We start from the raw sequence: 22572 nt of genomic DNA on the forward strand, positions 1-22572 counted from the left end.
CCATACTTGCTCTAGCAGCAATCAAGCTAGTATTGCTCTAGCAGTAACCGAGCAGGTATGGATGGTACCGAAAATGGGAGGCCCAAACCCTCACATGCGTGGCATACGGTGCCGGATGAAAATCCCGGTTCTGTCACACCAAAAATCTGATGCGACTTACACCTGCTTCGGATTTTGGCTGAAGGAAGAGAGACTCATTTCTTGTCCAGTCGAGGGGGAGAAATATCTTCAACCTTTGCCTCCCATGCCCTGACTGGGCCATTCTGAATCTCGGAGATACCCAAGGCTTCTGAAGAGGGTTTTGTTCCTTCACCCTCACCCTAACCATAACCATTTCACTCCCTAAATCTCAGTCACTCTCATAATAGGGACTTTAGGAACATTTGGGGAGTTAGAAACCTGAAAAACTCAAGGTTTGCAAATAAAAGGGGACGATCTCCCACCATGCGTCTTATATAGGGAACAAATCTGGAGGCAATCAATTCACCCGAAATCTCCAAGAAAGAATTACAAATGAGTTCAATCTCGCTCAAATTCCAAAGTAGTCTTCAGCCATTAGATTTATGTTATCTCATGAAAGGGTCCTAATTAAAGCGCGCCTCGTGTACCTAAACGACAGGAACGTGGCTTGGATAGACTAAAAGAATGTTTCACAGCTAGGAACGCACCTCAGGCAAACGAAGAGACTCTAAAATTAATGGAGGGTAAGACTTGGCTAGCCGTGACAAAGGTCCGATGTCACCAAAACCCTCATCTCCGTCCGAGGAGCCGAACAGCAGGATTTTGAAGGGCTATTGTGGGGGGTAAAAGACTAATAGGCCCATGTCAATGTCTACACTAGGCCAGGGGCCCAACTGAAGAAAAAACCCTTCCTCGGCCATGGGAGAATCCTCCTCGGCATGGATATAGCCGAGGATAAAAGAGGCAACCCACCACTGGTAGTGACACCCTATATCGTTTCACAAGGTAAGAAAAGCACTAAAGCAGAAAAGGACAACGGAGAAAACGGAAAGGCTGCCATTATTGCATTCAATGCCTTGTGCTTGACACGGCCATACTTCTCTATCCTTACAATCACTCCCACCAACTGGAGGGAATGGCTGATGGGACAAGTACCTACCCTAGGAACCCCATTCGGGAGAAAGAAAACTACTATAAAAAGGGAGTAAAGAGAAACAAAAAGGCGGGGCGGAGACCCCCCCCCCCAACACACCATAGGTCCCAAAAAAGGGGTCCTCAGGCCGGGCCGAGGACCAATCCTCTCAGATGAACCCGGTCCGTCTCAACTTGATCGTAAAGAACACCATGATGACCGTGGTCCATATACTAAAGCCTAGCTCTTTAGCCCACTCTCTACAAATTCATTGTACCGGGCTCACTGGCTTAATGTCCCATGCATCTTGGGCTTGGCTTGAAAAACGTGACCCTACAATAAGATTAATGGCATCTTTCCACATTGGATGGGAACTCTTCCAAACTTATGGTTCTAGTTTTGCAAGCAAATAGATTTCAACGTACTATAGGCAATTCAAAGACCAAATTCACCTTCACTAATTTACAGATCGTAGACATTTCTCACAATGAGTTTCATGGTTGCTTACCAACAAAATATTTCAATCAATTAAAAGCCATGATGAATGCAACAGCGGAAAAAGGTGAATTGAAGTATATTGGTGAGAATTATTATTAGGATTCTGTGATAGTGGTCATGAAAGGGTTGTCTTTGGAATTAGTGAAAATCCAAAATCTCTTTACCACCATTGACTTTTCGAACAATGGTTTCATAGGGGAGATTCCAAAGTCCATTGGAAAGCTTAAATCACTCAAGGGGCTTAACATTTCACACAATAAACTTACAGGTAATATGTCTTCATCATTGGAACATTTGACCAATCTTGAATGGTTAGATCTTTCCTCAAACAAGCTTACTAGAGAAATTCCAGGACAATTGGTAGATCTTACAGAACTTGAAGTTTGAAACTTATCAAGAAATTGTCTAGTTGGACTAACACCTCGAGGTAACCAATTCAGTACATTTTCAAGTGATTCATATAGTGGGAATGTGGGCTTATGTGGATTTCCGTTGATAAGAACTTGTGGGGATGACAAGGGACAACAATCACCAGCATCATCAACAATCCTAGAAGATGACTTGAAGCTTCGGGTTCATTGGAAAGTTATACTCTTGGGGTATGGATGTGGATTATTATTTGGATTGGGTATGGGATATCTTATGTTCAAATTTGAGAAACCAAAATTGCTAATGAAGATGGTTGAATGAGAAAAACAAAAAAAACAAAAAAAACAAAAAAAAAACAAAAAACAAAAAACAAAAAAGAAGAAGGTGAGATAGTCCAACTATGCTTGTGGAAGAGTTAGACAAGGAATGATTTAGTGGATGCCAAAAGGTATATTCTTTTATATTAATATATTAGAAAATACTTTGCTTTGTAATTTGATTCCTTAAGGTTGTATTTTTATATTATAAAAATGACTTTTCTTTTCCCATTTTCTAGGGATTAGGAATATTTATACAAGTATTAATGATGTGACTATTAATTTTCCTTTTGCAGAATAACGAAGAAGGTTCTTCTCAAAAAGAAAACTAAAGAAAGGGAAAAAAAGAAGAAGGTGTTTGTTGGATTCTTTGAAGAGGTGGAGTTAGTGGCCTTATTGCTACTTAAAAAGCTTCAAGGAGTAAATTAGGGTTTTTTTCTCTTTTCTTTTTTTTAGATAGAAATGACAAGGAAATGTCTACTAATGTATTAATGTAGTGATTTCTATTTCTTTTAGTGGAAGTCACTTCTTGAATTACTCCGTTTTCATTCAATTACAACTCTAAATGTGAAAGCATATAAACTTTAAAAATGATATGTCAACAAAAGCAGTAAAAAATATGTCAAACTTTTATATTAATTAGTCCATTTTCATTCAATAATTTAGCCACAACTTTTTAAAAAATAGGAGTGTGTGGGTTTGGCACATTTAAAAACCACTATTTGTTCAAATTAATCTCAAAAATCTGCCTTATTAGCCCTTGTAAAATCAGCATTATAAACCATAAGCCTTGAGACTCATAATTCAATAGCTTGTCCAAATTAACAATTCTCTGTTGTTTGGATGAACTTTTTTTTTTTTTTTTTTTTTTTGAGGGAATAGTTTGGATGAACTTGTATTCGTTGGCTTATTTTATTAAACATAAAGATGTGGTTGCACTTTGAAAGTTGAGCTTTAAAATTTTATTTAAAAATTGAGCGTTAAAATAAATTTGTATTTTAAGCTAAAAAAATAGACCAAACTAATCAAGAATCCCCCATCGACCCATAGAAACTTGAACTAGCCCAAAACCCTATAAAAACCTAATATATATTCTTGCCAAAACGGCAATAGAAAACCTAGCTATTGACAGAAGCAACTCTTTTAATTTTATGATGATTCATTGAACCAATATAAAAGGGAGAAACTCACCTAAACACATTACTGCAACCTTAATTCTCAAAATTATTCCTTAATTTATTCATTAATAGAGAAAGAAATAAACCAACATATTAGGCAATACCCCTTGGTCACGTGCTTAAATTACTCCCTTACTGACCTTTCTCTATCTTACTTTTTAATTATTTTACTGTATGAAATTGCATAAATGTGTGGTTCTTAGTTGTCTTTAATGATGTACCTTCATTTTCTCTACAACCAAAAATATAGTTAAGTTATAATTGGGCCTCCTTGTAATCAATTATAAAACCAAATTCAACCTAGTAAACACTCACTATAAAATTCAAAACACACACCAGCACAATTCAAACTTCTCATACTCCCCCACGTAACCTCACTTAAATTCTTGATATTCTCATTATGTCTCATTATGCTACAAGTATCACATTGTACCGTACCCCCTGACCCTGGAGTTAATTACCAAGTTAACTATAATATAATTTGTTATGACCTGAGAAAGCATTAGCGACATTTATATTAACTCCCAAAATGACTACTTAAGTTATAATTTGGGTTTCTTGTAATAACCTTTAATCCCTTATTCGACCTATTAAACACTTGATTTAAGACTCAATATGTTTTCACATAACATACACTCGTCACTATATATATTATCACTATTAATCTATATTTAGCTATAGCTATAAGTTCCAACCTATTACTTAACTAGAGTGAGTGAAAAAAAAAAAAAAAAATAAGTAAAAAAAACCTTCAGAAGATTTGGTATGAACTACAAAACGATTAGAAAATCCCATCCTACAGAGAAGGTCACGGGGGATGTAAATTCCTATGGGTAACATGCATGATTGGTCTTGCTAACACCACAAAATTAATCGCTTTCCATTCACACAGCATCCAGGGCAATTGCTAGTCGGACTTAAAATCCATTTTTCAGTCTACGACTTCACATTTTCCACATCTGCTTTTAGCATGACTGCATAAGTCTTATTGTTACAGTGATTTAAGAAGGAAATTTTGCCAAGATGTAGGGTCCTCAACAATGCTCTGTGAATAAAAATCTATTGTTCACCGATTGTAACTTGATACACTTCATTTTCTTTCTTTTTTATAAAGTATTTGATGAAAAAAAATATGACAATATAACTACAATTAATGGAGTACATCGTGGAATGAAGAATTTTATCCTCTAAAACATTTAGCATTCATGTCAAAACTTCAACTATTTTCTACAATGGTGGTCCTAAATTGCCTCACAAAAAACCTTTAAAAAGTGTTCAAAAACATAAAAGAATATCTTTCCTCGTACCAAAAGTAGATATAAGTTATGAGTGTATAAGTATCAATATGGGTCTCGCTCTTGCAGATCAAGAACTAGTATTACTGTATGAGTGACTCACTCATCATGCATAAGTGTACATAATGAAAGAGTTTTTTTATTTTATTTTTATTTTTTAATCTACTTGATGACATAAATAAACTGACCCAAATAACAAGATACAGTTGCATGCCCCACTTCCAACCTAGATTGAATCAGAGTCAAATGAATCCACAATTCACGCTAGTTCAAACTCAAATGATTTTGCATGACTGAAAGTTCCAACGATGACCAAAGTCGTCTAATCATGCCAAACATTAAAGGCAAAGAAAAAATTACCGTAAATATTATTAGAGCAGTTTCGTAGCCGACAATAGTTGTCATGGTCCCCAACATAATGACATAAATATGGATTCATATCATCTCAATCCATATCTCTTTCCAATACCAAAAATAGCCCTGCACTACCTATTATTTATAATTATTTAATTATTTTATTGCTTAGAAATTCTACTAAGCAAAAAGAATTAATAAATTACTAAGCATGTAACTGAAAAGGATTAATAAATTACTAAGCATGTAATTGAAGCTTAATCAGAAGAAAGGAAAAAAAAAAATTCTTTGAAAAAATATAGCAGGGGCAGTTGGAGGTCACTTTAAACCATTGCTTACATGTCAACTTGTTAAATGCCTGCGCTTGTGTCAAACCAAAATTTTTTTCTCTAGTCACAAAACATGTGCACTCATGCACATTCTCCACTTGACAAAGCATAAGCCCTCCTAGGATCCCTTGTTCCCCTCATTTATACTTTGTTTTATATTATCCACAGATTGACCTGTTTTGCCATAAGTAGCTCCATATTCAGCTCATTTGGTCTACTTAACACTTAATCTTATTAATAATAACAACAAGCAATTAAATAAATAAATAAAACAGCTTGCTTACTTAGTTCTTGCATTAAGAATCTAATCAGGGATAACATCAGATTTAGAGAAAAAGAGTTTGAAAGGCAAAAAGTGAGAGAGAGAGAGAGAGAGAGAGAGAGAGCCCTTTCCTCGAAGCTTGAATGCCTGAAGGAAGAATATATCCAAGTTCGGGAGACATATCCGAGGTGCTTTTGGAAATAGTAGAAATGCGTCATATTACAATCTTTAAGAGCATATGCTAGTCGAAGATAGCACCCAGCAGTATTGTTTACAGTATGATTTCATGGTTTTCTTTGTTTGTTGAGTTCCACAAGGATTTCTTACCAATTTTTGTATTCATGAATGGATCAGCACATTTCATGAAATACCTAGTTTTTTCTTTTCCTTTATTTTTTAAGCCTTTTGTTTTTTAGGGTTGTGCCCTGCTTCATAATACCACAACAGATTATTGTAACTTTGGGGGATGCTCTTGTTCCATAACATTTCCTGCTTTAATGAACTTATTCCCAAAAGAAAGTCACAATAGATATTATCCTTTATTTGGAAAAAATAATAATAAAGAAAAGAAAAAAGAAGACATGATTACTTAAATTACATAACATCACAATAAGAGAAGCCTAAAATAAAATGAACTGTTGACTTACAACAGGAGAATTAGCTTCTCTCATCCATTCAAAATTGTGCGGATCAACAGTCAAATCATCTAGATGCCAAAACCCAAATACAGTGTCAATCGAACTAGACAACGAAAATATCAGCAATGCAGCCATATTTGTTATCCCGATATGATCAAATCAATGACTAAATAATGCAAAACTAGTGTCGATTCCTAAAATTTTAAGGCAAGTAAAGAGGAAGGGACTGGTACAAAATAAGATTTTACTTTTAAATTGAGCATCATAGGTAGTGGAACTAGCACAAAGGCATTACCAAATGCCATAAATGATGCATAGATGGCATTGCGGCTCTACTATATTCAATATATTGTTGTTATGTTGTATCTTATACCAACTGAAAGGGCTCATAAAGTAAAAGTCAAACAGAGATTATCAGAGAAAGACAAAAATTTATGTTTTATAACTTACTATAGCCAAACATAGTTCCTCTCTCACAAACCATCACATTTGCATTTCCAGCCAATCTAATCTTCTCTGCAGAATTTACCATGACCTGCAAATATGAACATTTATCACTTAGCAGAATTCCCATAACGACACATAGATATGTAACCAAAGCCTTCAGCTAAAATGTGTCAACAGAGGTTCTGACTTATTGGAAAAATATCACTCACAGAAGAAGCACAGAACTGGCGTTTCTTAATATTGACAATTTACCCTGTCTTGGCTGCCGCAACTAGAAGATCTGTCTGTCATTGCAAGAGGTCACAAATGAACTAAAAATAAGTGGCATACCATATCCTACAAGCTTAGGTCATCAAAATTCCACATCATGGACGGACAAGGTTCCAAATGAGAAAAATATTGACTCTTAACCTGACGACATAAAAATGCTGGAATCTGAATAATATCTGCTACTCTTCCAACTGCCTCAAACTGGCAAGATAAGAGGAAAAAAATGTTGGAAATGATTCATCATATGTTGAACACCAATTCAAGACTTTCTTAACTTCTATATTAGTAGCAGCATTCATAAATCAAAAACAGTACAGATAACATAACAATAAGTACTGAAAATTAAAAAAAGAACATTAAGCTAATGAAAAGAGCCATCTGCTTATATGATCTACTTCTTGGGCCAAATTGTGATTTAATATCTCATGTTATAAGAGAGCATGCAGAGGCAATAAGGCACCAGCCATGAAAAGATCCATCTAGGAATAGACAAACCAAGAACAGAAATGCCACAAGAAGAGTATATCCTGACATGTACATACAAACAGACACAATTAAAAACAAGCACATTTACTTATCTTTTGAAAGATTAAACAGAAATTACCTGGATTGTTTCGTGCACATCAGTCACTATAGGGATATCATACACTAGTTTAACCTTCTCAAGGATCTGCAATCAGAAAGGACACAGAGCAATTTTATTGGTCTAGACAAATAATTGTGCTTTGTGCATATGCATCAGTAAACATTTCACATAGTCTATTAATGAGAGAGACCACTAAATAACTTCTTTTTATATAATTTATTGACAAAAAGCGAAAGTTATGTACAAAGGATGCATACACAAACTAACGTAAAGAATTACATGAACAGGAATCAACTTCCCACAAGGCATACAGATACATGTAATTACCAATTTATCACGATGCCAACAAATGCTCATCCGAACTGAAATTGAAATCCTACCAAATAATACTATTATATCTAGATTATTCCAAATTTCTCACAAATTTTATACATACAATCATACATATAATTATATGTATATCTACATATATTTGTATGTATCAAGTTACTACAACTGTGACCTTAAAGTATATGTTGAGCATCTTAATCGAAGATCAATAATATCCGAAGAATTTGAACATTAGTGAGAAACTGCAAAACCTATAGCTGGCAACACTGCATGTCTAAAATGATATAATTTAATCCCAAGCAAAATTTTATGACTTTGATGTACTCTTATGTGATCTAAAGTTATAAGTTACTGCAACATTCATGGGTGACATGAACCCAAAAATAAAAAAAAAAGGCATTCATAGATGGCATGGTATAGCTTGCCACTTATAGTTGCCTTCATTGCTATATGTGGATATACTTATTTTCTGTGCATCATTTTTTTTTTTATTGTCAACCCTAATTCAATAATAAGAGAAGTTTTGAACATTTGCTTAAGGTCAAGAAAAATATCTTCCAACAACAGAACAAGCCTTTGCTAACTATATAAATATTATGGTTCTTGATTAGTTTTTTTCTCTGGTTTGATTTAGACTTTAATCTGTTCAAAGAAACTTATATTAACATTTATGAAGCAAAAAAGAAAGTTCGAACTTTATACCAAAAACTTTATAGACATCTAGCATCACCAATATTCAAAATCTCAATTACAACAATGGATTAGAAAAAATAACATGAGCTAGCACCTTTAGCCTTCAACCATGCCAGGACCCCGACATGATTTTGAAGATGTTCTGTTAGCTTTGTCAATTGTCAAAGCTTGACTTGAAAACCAGCGGCAACCCAACTCTACAAAATTAGAAAGAACAATCACTACCATGGGAAAAATCTACAAGAGAACATTTTTCAATGCAAGAGCTGAAGAATTGAAGTCCTCTGTCCGAGTGGAAGTGTTTTATATTGTGAATGCTCTAAATGCTTCAGAGTACCGACATAAAAACTGAAAAGACGATAAATCTTTGGGTAAATTCCATTAATATACCCCCAAGTTTCGGTTAATACCAACTAGGTCCAAAATATTTCAAAATTGAACAATTTGGTCCCTAACACCGTCTGTTTAGCACGTTACTCATTTTCTTCAAATTTCTCTGACCTGTCTTCTCAAGTCTCTGCTCTCTCTCTCTCTCTCTCTCTCTCTCTCCAACCCAAACCACTCTCCTTTGACACACTCTTTAACTGTCAGTCTCTCCTCTCTCAGGCAGCGTGGTTGTTGGTCGCCGGTGATGGGGTCTGGTTTGCTGTGGGTTTTCGGTGATGGTGGGTACCGAAGGTGGTGGATTTGCTTTGGGGGGTGATTGTGGGTTCTGATTTGTGGTGGGTTTTTTGGGCTGTGGCTGGTGGTGGTTTGCGGTGCCTAAATTTCAAAGGACGTGTTTGTTACAGTAGCCTCTGTTAAGAATTTTCAGCTTGTTCACCAAAATGTTTCGGTGACAGAACAAGAAAAAGTAATACTACAATGAGTCATTATCGAGCTAGTCTTCCCTGAAAGTTTATTGTAAATATTGATTTTAATGTAAGTGTTGTAGGGGCTTTACCTTCATCTTGCGGGTACTACTGCAAAAATATTTACAGAAAGGCAATTGTATGACTATCCCCAAATATGTAACGTCAACACTTCTAGATAATGTTACTTTTTGAAATTGATTCATAAAAAAGTTACCTGTGCATTGATAGTATTTTTTTTTTTGTAAAGAGTGAAAACTATCGATCATATTGCCAATGGGGGCTTGACTCAGTTGGTAAAACTCGGACGCTTTATCTAACTTATTTAGGTTCAAGTCTCGTGGCTAGCAAAAGTCCGTTGGTAGGCATCTACGTGAGTTGGCTGAACCTGTCCATTGTTCAAATAGTAAAGCTGGAGACATTAATCCAAAAAAAAAAAACATGTAGGTCTTGTTAGCTTAAGGTTGCATTGATATGTTGTACACTTGTTGCCATTACATTATTAAATAAAAAATTATTATTATTATATATCTTAGAAGATGACAAAAGAACCTGACAGAATAATTTTTTTTATTATTATTATTAATGGAATTGTTATTATTCTTAATATATTTTCAAAATTATTATCATATATCTTAGAAGATGATAAAAGAATCTAACAAAATAGTTATTATTATTATTATTCTTAAAGAAATTGTTAATGATCTTAACATAATTGGCTTAAAAAAAACGTTGATTACATTAAAAAAAATAAAAAGACCAAATATTCTTAACAATGCAGTGAAGTCCTTTTTGGGAATTTACACCCAAAACAGCTACTTTATATTAATGTTATCCAAACACTTATTGTGACTTAAAAAATAGAAAACACACTTTTTTACATTTTTACCAAAAGCTTATTTGTGGTTTTAAAATAACTATTTTTTAAAAACGCATTTTTTAAAACAATTTATCCAAACAAGCCCAAAGTCACAGACAGGAGAGAAACTAACGGAGTTTATTAGCCAAGTTGTCTGTAAAGGATTAAATTGATAAGTTTTGAAATATTTTGAATTTAGTTGGTATTAACTCAAACCTCAAAGTATGTTAATAGAATTTACCTTAATTCTTTTTATTTTTCTTTTTCTTTTTTTCTTTTTTGGTGAGAAAAATGATAGATCTATTTAGTATATAGAAAGATTATAAATGAAAAAGTTCAAAGGGTCGACCTATTTTTAGAAATGTTATATCAACAATATTTCACAATAATTTTATAATAAATTTTAAGTAGTAAGTTGTTAATGGTTATTATTGTTAATAGTTAGTACTGAATAAAAAAGTCATTTCAGTGATGATTTGCTGTAAAATTGTTACGGATGTAGTAGTGACTTTGTTGGAAAATTTAAGAGATGTCAAGTGTCAATCAATTGAACTACAAGACTTCTGGCAAAAAATTGAAAATAAAATTGGTCCCATTTTTAGGGGCTAGTTCCAATTTGATTCATATTTTTTTTTCCCCAATTATTTTGGTCCATGTAGTTAGGAATGTGTTTAGGACAAGTTAGAAGGTTTTTTTCAACCCAACTTGATCTTGTTGGGTCGAGTAATGAAAATTCTCAACCCAACCCAACATGTTACACATGTAATAATCGACCCAACCAAACCCACATGGGTTGGGTTGGTTTGGGTTGAATATCTTATATCTTGTAGGATGAGTTTCATAAATTATTTATACACCATTTTTAATTAATTTATTACAATTCATATGATGTGCTTAAATTATATTAAAGCTTTCTAAATTCATCAAACTAATTCTCAAAAGGTAAAACAAATCAAACTAGAAAAATTAGAATAATGATAATAAAATAAACAATATATGCTGGGTTGAGGTTCAAATGGGTTAACAAATTATCCAACCAAATCCTATTCTACCCAAGGCTAAAAACAATATTCAAAATCTCAAACCCAACCTAACCTGTGAAAACCAACCAAATGCATTGGATTTGATGGGATTGGGTTAGCTTCCTTAGATTGGTGGGTTTGATACACACTCCAGATTGTTATTTAAGTGACGTAAAATGATGATGTAAGGTTGAATTTATTCAACCATCTAATTGGCTTTATTCTGTGCCAAATTTGCTTGTATTTCAGCATTTAGTTACCCTGTATTTAGGTGGGTTTGTTGTAAGGGTAGTGAGTGAGATAGAGTGAAGTTTGCTCAAGAGTGTGCAAGAAAACAGAGACTCACGGCTTGGCCTCGCGGGTGACTCGCGGCTGCAAGCCGCCAGACACAGCACACATGCCAAGCATGCCGGAAGGTGAACAGTCATGCTAGCTGGAGCACTACAGGACAAAACAGGACAACTAGCCATACGGTTATCTCGCGACTGGATCTCGCGACTTAGTCAAACCGCGAGTTCAAGCCGCGAGCCACCCCTGTTTTGTAAATCCTGACGTTTCACATTCCTCTCCCACTCCAGTATAAATACCCCTTTTATCCACAAATGTAAGAGAGCTTCCAGAGAGAATTTTGAGAGAAAAACCCTAAAGAAAAACAAGATTGATTCACCCACAATCTATACATTAGAGTCTCTTCAAATTTCTCAACTCTCTTCCTCTCCATTGTCAAATCCTTGAGAGGCATTTTACCAAACCTTGTTCTCACCATTTTCATTACTATGAGAGAGCTGTTTGGATTTCTGGGAAGCAGTTAGGAATGAACCAATCTTCATTGGTAGATGCTATGGTCTAGTAGCGGAACCCGGGAAGTTAGAAAAGAAAAAGGTTCGGCACAACCTCGTTGGAGCAAGAAGCTTGGAGGGCTTAGGTGCACTGGGTAGATTAGGCTTGGAGGGTCTATTGCTGTCCATGTATCCCAACTATATTTTCTAGTGGATTGTTTACCGCTTGGAGGGCGGCGGAGAGGTTTTACGCCGAGGGTTTCAGTTTCCTCTTCGATAACACATCGCGTGTTGTCTTTGTGTTTGCATCTTCCTTCCTCTCTATCTTTGCCTTTTTATTATTTGCTGTGGGTTGTGATTTTAATTTGGCTTAGATAGTTTTACCAATTCCATATTATAGCTTATGTTAATTTTCCGCACACTAGTTGTTTGACATAATGCTTGAATTGGTTAAGTTGTAATTTGGGGGTCTAAACGTTCAAGGGTGTTAATACACATATTTGAACTCTCAGATGACGTGTTGATAGGATGCTCACTTGGCATACATGTGACTAATAAAATAATAAAGAAACTAATCCAAGTAAAAGGCAAAATAAGAATTATAAAAATAAACTCAAGGTTCTCTTTTTATTTCTTTTACTTTCTTGAGAATCAAACACAACTCTAATTGACTATCAAGGATGGGTGCTGACATGTAAGTATTAGACTCTACAAATGCAAGATATTGTGGTGGTCAAATTGCTTTGTATCATTGCATGGTCCATATATAGTCGTGGAAAAGGTGATCTATTCTTTTATGTTGAACCGATATTTAGTCTTGATAATGGCATAATGCTCTGCACTTAATAACTAATAACTAGTGATGTAGTTCTTCTCAAAAATTAAAAATTTAAAAAAAAAATCTTTTTAGATAGAGTTTCAACTCGCTCTTAATGATGTTTTTATAATCAAACCAAGATATTAATTGGTTTTTGGTGTAAACAGGAATTGAATCTTAGATTTTTTTTATTTGACAACAAAAAACTTTACTAGTTGAGTTAATTGAAACCCACCAAAATAAAAATAAAAACTAGAGATGCAGTAGGTGGAGAATATGACATTAATTGATTGTAATTTTATTTTGCTAATCATTGTGTAATATTTATCTCTTGCTCATTTTCTTTTGTTACATTTCATGCATGTGTTGTTGGAGATCATATATAGCAACTATACTCAACGAAAAATGTGATATTTTATATTGAGGGTTCTTTTTTCTTTCTTTCTCACTTCTTTTGACCATGTGTTAAGGTCCAAAATATTGCAAGGAACTAAGCCCTTGAAATCAAGAAAGGCCCAACCCATGAGCAAAGACTTGACCCTTTAAAGAATGAGCAAGAGGAAGCTCAACCCACAAAAGAATAAGCCTTGGGCCTTAGGTAAAGGAAAGGACAAGAGAAGCTTGGGCCAACAACATGTGAAACGAGTGATCCTTGAAGGAGCCCAGAAAGAGAGTGAATAGGAGTTGGGATAGGTTGCACAGGATCCACCAGATTCTGCGGGAATCCTCAAGAAATGCTGAAGAAAATTAACTGGGACGTGGATAGCTCAAGATGGCATGCTCATGGGCACAAGGAACAAAGGAAGTTATGTCCCATCAACCGCCTACAATTCAAAAAAGAGTTATAGGAACAAATGGTGGCTTAGGAATTAGCACTTGATGAAGGAGCCTAGGACCTCGGGTAGAGTAGGAAAGGTGAACAAAGAAGGAAGGTGGTTGGGAGCCTTTGTGCCTTCATTATCAACAAGGAGGAATCTACCTATTTAAAGGAAAGAGACAAAGTGTGAAGCAACCAAAGCTCTGAGATGTCTTTTTTTTGAGACCTTGTGGAAAGAATAAGAAGCCTTGACTTGGGAAGAGCATTTGGACTTACTCAAATAGGGTCTCCCATAAAAGGAAAGTCAGTTGGGGGCTTTTGGCTGCCAAACCTCAAAAAGGGAAATAACAAAAGGAAGAGGAAAGGACCAGCCACCAATGTTTCAAACATAACATTGGTTTTAGTACCCAGAGCACCAAAAGAATGGATTGGTGGCTTGAAAAAAACCTAGAAGCATCACTATAAAAGGGGCTAAAGCACCAGCCAAAGGGGCATTCAGTAACCAGCATTCAAAGCATAAGAAAAGCACTAGAAAGAGATTTTTGAGCCTTAAAAATAGAGTAAAGAGTGAGGCATTGTGAAGGATCCTAAAGTAAATTCGTAAGGGTACACTTGGATTCAAAGGGATTCAAACTTCACAAGTTTTGGAAGCCTAGAAAGAGCTATCTAAGTCTATGATTTTTGAACTTTATTGAACCTTGTGTTATATCCCATCAAGGAAGGATTCAATGTACTCAAAACTTAACATAATAAAGCATAATCTCATTCTATTTTAAGGATCTCCGATGTTTTATTTGCACTCTCCCCTTTTATTTCATTTGCTATTCCTAAGTTATTTATTCAACCAACATGTGTGTGTGTGTGTGTGTGTGTGTGTGTGTATTTGTGTTGTGGAGCTCATGTCTTATGCACAGATTGGCTCATAATCAGCCCAATAAAGCCGCGGTGAGTCAAGCCTAGTCCAACCAACCATAAAAACCATTATTTGGAGGCCCAGGATCCTCTATTATCCTTGGGCCAATGTATCGTCCAAAACAAGAACCCACACCTTGTAAGTGCCAGTGTTGTAAGTCTTGTCTTCCCACTCCCTCTTTCCCCGTTCCTTGTATCTTATGTCTATATTATCTCCAAAAAAAAGAAAAAAAAAAAAAAAAAGATAAGTGGTCTAAAGTACCACATCGGTCAATTAGTGAATGAGTCTTCGGTTTATAATTCTTGCTAGTACTTACAAAGATTACACCCTTTTGAAAGTGCTAGTTTTGTAAGTCCTGTCTTCCCACCCTCACATTTGCCATTCCTTGTGTCTTCTGTCTATATTATCTATAAAAAATATATATATATAATATATTTTGCTTGACATGGCTGATTTTATGTATTTTGGGGCCTAAGGCAAATATTAAAAAAAAAAAAAAAATCCAGTGATATTAACAAAAAAAAGGTTTGAGCTTTTGTTTTTTGGGATTTTTATGTATTGTTGAGAGAGAAAGAGAAAGGGAGAAAGATTTGAGTTTCTAGGTATTGTTAGGAAGACTGAAATTTTATTAATGAATGGATAAACTTGTTACATCATGGAGAAGAGCTTGCTCGAGAAAACAATGAGTCTCTTCAATCCAGGCAATGAAGTCAACAACGCCGCAGGCGTGTTTGGCTAATAAGTGGGTTGGTTTGTTGCCCTTTCTCTTGACATGAGAAAACACTACCCCATGAAATTCCTTACACAACTCCTGCATGCCTTGTACAACAGCAGCCACAGAAGAAGGTGGATTGGAAGATTCGTACATCGCATGGTGAATGATGAGCGAGTCACCTTCAACGATAAAGTCATGAATGCTAATATGCTTCGCAAAGACGCCATCGCCTCTGCCTCCATAGTGCCTAACAAAATAGGTATCTTCTTGCACATTGCCGCCTCGATCTTGCCCTTGTCATCTCTAATAATCACTCCCACACCCACTGCTTTTTGATCGGTGAAAACAGCATCGTCGACATTGATTTTGAATATGTTTACCGGAGGTGGAGTCCACGTACCCCCTTCCTCAGCCACCTCTACTTTACAGCTCAAACTCTCAGTTACTGCCTTGTACTCCTCCATGTACTGAAAAGCCCAGCGAACCATTTCCTTCCCATTTCGATGCTGCCCTCCATGTCGGACCTCATTCCGATTGGGCCATATTGCCCATGCAATACAAACCACCTTCGCTACCATCTCAACATCTTGTCGTTCATCAACCAACATGGTCCACAGCATGTCATGGAACGAAAGAACTTTATCTTGGTCCAACAGCACAACAATCTTCAAGCATGACCAAAACTCTCTAGCTCTTGGGCACGTCTAAAACAAATGTCCAGTAGTTTTAGCCTCCAACCTACACCCCTCGCAGACTTGATCTTGTACCACCTTCCTGTGCATGAGATTGACCTTAGTGGGTAGAATGGCTCTGCATGCCCGCCATGCAAAGTGGCGGACCTTATGTGGCAGAGGTAGGTCCCATATTTTCTTCCAAAACCGATGTATGTGACTTTGATCCAAGCTTACACCTTGGTCTACACGGTTGGAAAGTCACATGGCAATACTGTAAGCACTTTTAACACTAAACTTGCCATTCGGAGTTGCTGCCCATATCAACTTATCTGGTGGAAGACGAGAGCTTATCGAGATTCCTTTCATCACATCGGCTTCATGGGGAAAGAACAGGACATCCAATACGTTTACCTTCCAACTTGCTGAGGTTTAGTCTATCAGCTCACTTACCTTTGTGTCTTGGTGTAAAAATTGTCTGGGTGAAGCAATCTTGTAGGCGGATGATAAAGGCAGCCATTTATCTCCCCAGATACGAATATTGCTTCCATTGCCAACTCTCTACTGTACACCTTCTCTAACCAAGTTTTGGGCAGACATGATACTACACCAAACAAAAGAAGGGTTGTTCCCAAGGGTAGCCTCAATGAAGTCACACCGAGGGAAATATCTTGCCTTTAGGACCTAATACGCCAAGGAGTTTTAGTTGGTTTGGAGCCTCCAACCTTGTTTGGCTAAAAGGGCCAAATTAAATTGTTTAAGCTGCTTGAAACTCATACCTCCATTGCATTTTGGCTCACACAAATTCTCCCAACTTAGCCAAGCTATCTTCCTTTCATCTTCCTTTTGTCCCCACCAGAAATTCCTTATCAAGCTTGTCAACTCATCACAAAGAGCATCCGATAATTTAAAGCAGTTCATGGTGTATGTTGATATCACTTGGGCCACCGCTTTGATTAGTACCTTTTTACCAGCCTTGGACAACAATTTTTCCTTCCATCCCACCAACTTTTTACGAAGCTTTTCTTTAATTTCATTGAAAGTATTCCTTTTATTCTTCCCCACCAACGAAGGCAACCCCTAATATTTCTCATGTTGCTTTATTACTTGAGCTCCATACCTTTCCTATATCTCCTCTTAGATATCATTAGGTGTGTTTCGGCTAGAAAATAAGGATTCTTGGCCCGATTTAATTCTTGGCCCGAAGCATCCTCATAAACCTTCAGTATTTGTTGGAAAGTGTCACATTCTTCCAAAGAAGCCTTGCAAAATATCAAGCTATCATTTGCAAAGAAAAGATGGGATAATTTTGGGCCTCCATGACATATAGCAACTCCCTCCAAAACACCATTCGTCACTGAGGATTTTATAAGTGATGATAGACCCTCTGCACATAAGATAAAGAGATAAGGTGATAAAGGGTCTCATTGACGGATCCCTCTAGATGGAAAAATATTAACCCTAGGCAACCCATTAATCTTTATAAAGTATGATACAGTCACACTGCACGATAAGACTCCTCCACTTTACATCAAAACCTAGTTTTTCCATAATTTTATCCAGTCAAATCCACTCCACCCTATCATATGTCTTACTCATATCCAGTTTCAAAGCCATCTCCCCTACCTTTCCCCCTTTTTTTCTGGCTAATATGGTGCATAGTCTCAAAAGCTATAAGAACATTATCAATAATTCGCCTACCATGCACAAAAGCACTTTGGGTATCACTAATAATGGAAGGTACTATTTTCTTTAACCTATTAGTTATGGTCTTTGATGCAATTTTGTACACCACATTACATAAACTAATAGGTCTATAATCAGTAACCTTCTTAGGTGTCTTGACTTTTGGAATTAAAACAATATGAGTCTTATTAAAATCAAGAGGAGAAACACCATGGTTAAGGAAATCCAATACCGTATTTGTGACCACCTCACCACATATCAACCAGAAATGCTGGAAGAAAAGAGGGGTCATGCCGTCCAAACCTGGAGCTTTTAGTGGGTGCATCTGCTTCAGTGCAAGTTTGACCTCTGCTGCATTAAAATCTCTGGTAAGCATCTGATTCATTGAATTAGTCACCTTGGGCTGGACTGCATAGAGCAAGTTTGAAAATTTTGTTGGTTGGCTTATGGTAAACAGCTCCTTATAATAAGCTACTACCACTTCCTCTACCTTCTGATCATCCTCTTGCACACCTCATTTATGTCCATGATGCCTTTAATGAAAATTTTCTTTTGCTGGGTAGAAGCTTTTGCATGGAAAAAGCTAGTATTTCTATCCCCTGATTGGAAACAATTGAGCCTTGATTGTTGTCTCCACATATCATCCTCTTTTTCTAGCCAGCAGTTAAGTTCGACACGGGTACTCTTCAGCTCATGGTTGATATCAGGAGATGAAGGTTGAAGTTCAAGCCATTCAAGCCTTTTTTGTAGCTCAGTGACCTTCCTTTCCACATGACCAAATTCTGTTTTGTTCCAAGTTTCTAATTTGGCGCGGCTCTTCTCTAAGCAACTCCCTAGCATACTCCCTGTATTTGTCACCCTCCCTTCCTCCCATGCCTCATGTACTACCTCTTCACATCTTTGATCTCTCAGCCACATTGATTCAAATATGAATGGCTTCTTGATCTTCCTGTTTCCCCTTTTAGTCCTGACCATGCGCAAGGCCAACGACGAATGATCCGGTACTGATGAAGTAAGGTTATATAGGTTGGCCTCAGGAAATAAGTCTATCCACTCCGAAGTTGCCATTGCTCTATCCAACTGTTCCCTAATTTGCATGCCATTCGCTTACTAGTAAATCCATGTAAACTTTGGTCCAATGAATCCCAAATCCCATAGACCACAGTAATTGATGGTGTCAATAAAGCTCTTCATCTGCTGTCTCGGTCTCTCGCTACCCCCCCTCCTTCTCCAAAGCACTTGTGATTTCATTGAAATCTCTGATAGTGAGCCACGGTAGGGCCGAGGTTCCTTTCAAGTGTCAAAGTTTAGCCCATGATTCCATCCTTTTTGCTGTGTCTGGGTTGCCATAGAAGCCAGTGAAGTGCCACCACCCTATGTTTTCTCCACCTTCCACCAAAGCATCAATATGGGATTAAGAATACGTCTGAACCTCGATTGTTATCCCTTCCTTCCACATTAATGCCAGTCCACCACTCCTCCCTTCGCTTGGTACGATCAAACCATGTTTCATGTTGCATTTATCCTTCACATTGTTCATCCACTCTCTGTTCGACTTCGCCTCCATAAGGAAAATGATAATGGGCTCTTCTTTATTAATCACCTCTTCTAAGGCTTTAACTGACCGAAGGTTCCCAAACTCCCAGCAATTCTAACTCATTAGACTTATTGGACCCAACGGAGCTGCCCAACAGCCTCCACTGATCCCAAGTGTGTCGCCATTGGAATACTTAGAGTTCTAGTCTCCTCATCCAACCTCTGTTTCTTTTCCATATTTGTGGCCTTAGTAATATCAGTTGTAATTGCTTCGCATTTTCTCTTTGGGTCACTCTCCACCTCTATGGGCTCCGTCCCATGTTTATTTCTTGGTTCCGTGAAAAGTCTAGTCGAACTCCCCCATTTTGGGCTTTTCTTAGGCTCCTCCATTGTCTCCATGTTTCCTTTAGTCAGCCTACTAGGATTCTTAAGTTTATTTTTTTTTCTTTCCCAGTACTCTTTTTAAGCCCACCTTTATTGGTCTTTCTATCCACAGTATTATCCACACGGCCCACTTCAAAATTAACTTCTGTGGGGTGCATCCTAGATATTTGAGTAGTCAACTTGTCTTCCACCTTAATCAAATTTTGTGAGTGCACTCCCAAATCTTCTGTTATCCTTGCATTAATCCCGACATTCTGATACTTTCCAATCATAGCTAGTGAATGAACCGGATTTTGTACTTTTGATTTAAAAAATCAGGCTCTGAGAGCATCCATAGCAGTGGAGCTAAAAATTTAGCTATTTAGCTCCACCAAAGTTACTTTATCTATTTTAACTACACACATACTGCAGCAGTGGATCTATTTTAGTTTTCAACACGATAAAATAATATAAACATTACAATAAAATAATATACCTACTACAATAAAATAATCCATCTCACTACAATAAAATAATATATTCACTACACACAATTATCATAGCCACACACTCCACCAGCAACAATCTTCATGTGACAACCACAGCCCACGGCAACAACCTTCATGTGACCACCACCAACACAGCCACAACCATAACCCAACATAGCCCACGGCAAGAAAAAAATAAATAAATAAAACCACCACCAACACAGTCCATGGCAACCACAATCACAGCTACCAAACCACCACCAACACAGCCACCAAACCGCCATTTCAACCACAATCCACAATCACAACCAAACCCAACAAAAAAAAAAAAAAAAAAAAAATCAAACACCTAAAAACCCACAAACCCAGCAATCCAAAACCCATGAACCCAGAATTCCCGCCGTCACCAATCATGGCGTCGTTTTACTGCCGCCTTGACCGAGCATAGAGCTTCGATGGGTCCGTGGCGCGCTTGAGTTCGATGAAGGCGAGATGGGTCAGCGACGTGGGATGGCAACTGGGCGACAACGATGAAAATCCAAAATGATGAAGATCGGCAATCGCGAAGTAGAGAGTAGACGAGGGAGAGAAAAAAAAAATGAGAAGGAAAGAGTAAGAAAGAAGAGAAGCCGGAGAGAGAGAGAGAAAAGAAAGAAAAAAGAAAAAAGAAAAAATATTTTTTTAATAGAAGAGGAGAGAGAAATTTAATAAAATAATTTTTTTTTTCTTTTAGATGTTATGAACAGTGCACATCTATGCAAGGTTCATGGGTTGGGTTAAGGGGTTATTTAAAAAAATTTATTAATTATATAATATATATATATATTAAATATATGGATAGGTCGGGTCGGGTCAGGCGGATTTGAATTTTATAATCCGAATCCAATCCGATCTATTATAAAAAAATTTTGTAACCCAACTCAACTCACCAAAACCTAAAAACTGACCCAAGTCAATTTTGGTGGGTTGAGTTGGCTGCACCCCACTAAATATCCCTTATTCTTGCCTCAAGGTCTGGGATTTGCTTTTGTGGGCCCGCTGTCTCAGAGTCAAGCACGTGTCTGTCACGCCCCTGTGTACCATCGCTGCTCACGACCTCCATAGACATCGTCTTGCTTGGATCTTCCCCATGCACTACTGCTGCACCAGTGATAACAGTCCACGTGTTGATCCGAAGTATAATCCTCTGCTCTACATTGTAATTTTCGGTCTGTTCCTGGGCATTCAAAGCCTTGCACTTCAACAATGGCTTTCCTCGCCGGGTTGAACTGAGGAGCTCAGAGCCACGGTCTGAATTGTTACTCCTCCTTCAATAGGCTTCCTTTGCTGCTGAGCCACACCACGCACTCCTTGTCATCGTGAAAGAGAAGGCCGCACCAATAGCATAAGTTTGGCAACCATTCGTACAAGAAATAAACCCACCTGTCTCTCCCTTGGTCCCATGTAATCGTCCTGCCACGGCACAACGGTTTCGTAACATTCACTGCAACTCGCACCCTTATAAACTGTCCCCCTTTCATGTCCGCTTCATCTTTTGGTTTTGAGACAATACCCAACGTTTCCCCAAGATTGATCGCCGCTTCTATCGTCATCAAGGAGAAAGGTAAGTTGTGAATATGAACCCAGAACGATGTTTTATCAAAGCTAAGTTCGTTGATCGAAGCTGTACCGTCATACCTCTGTAGCACCACCAAATGTCTATCGAAAACCCAAGGCTCGCCTTGGAGGACATTCTTCGTATTGACCTCCCATTCAAATGCTATCAGTACCACGTTTTCGCCTGCCATGCTTACTTCAAAGTTCCGTTCTGTACGCCACAGAGAGCGGAAGGTCCTTGCCACTGCCTCTACGTTAATCGATCTCCGAGTGAAGAACTTCGCGGCAAGGACATATTTTGTAGTCTTTTTCTCCTTTGAGAGATCATGCTTCTTTCCCTCTACCTCCGAAACGGAAAGCTTCTTCCATCTCAATGCTAGTTCCTCCATACCACACCGGGGTGGGTTCCACAATAATCACCAAACAACGCTAATCCCACCTAGTAGATAGTTACTAGGGAGAACGTCACGTACTTCTCAAAGAGAAGGGAAAAATATGCTACAGTGTGAGAGAGGGTGCCCACTCGCCTCACAGAGAACTCAATAATAGATATATATTACCAGAATAAAGACTTTTTAATATTTCTGGTATAATTCATTGGCCTCCTTTTCCCACCCCTGTACTTTTTCTTTTTTCTCTTATTTTTTGGTTGCATTTTTTGGCCTCCTTTTCCCAATTTTTTTTTTCAACATTTATTTTCCTTATTTTTTGGATATAAATTGGGGTTCAAATTATTCACTTTACATAATTAACATTTTTTTTTGGAAATTAAAGAACTAATTAAATTGGATAAAATATGG

The sequence above is a fragment of the Quercus lobata genome, chromosome 4, assembly GCF_001633185.2.
Source record: "Quercus lobata isolate SW786 chromosome 4, ValleyOak3.0 Primary Assembly, whole genome shotgun sequence".
NCBI classification, from domain to species: Eukaryota; Viridiplantae; Streptophyta; class Magnoliopsida; order Fagales; family Fagaceae; genus Quercus; species Quercus lobata.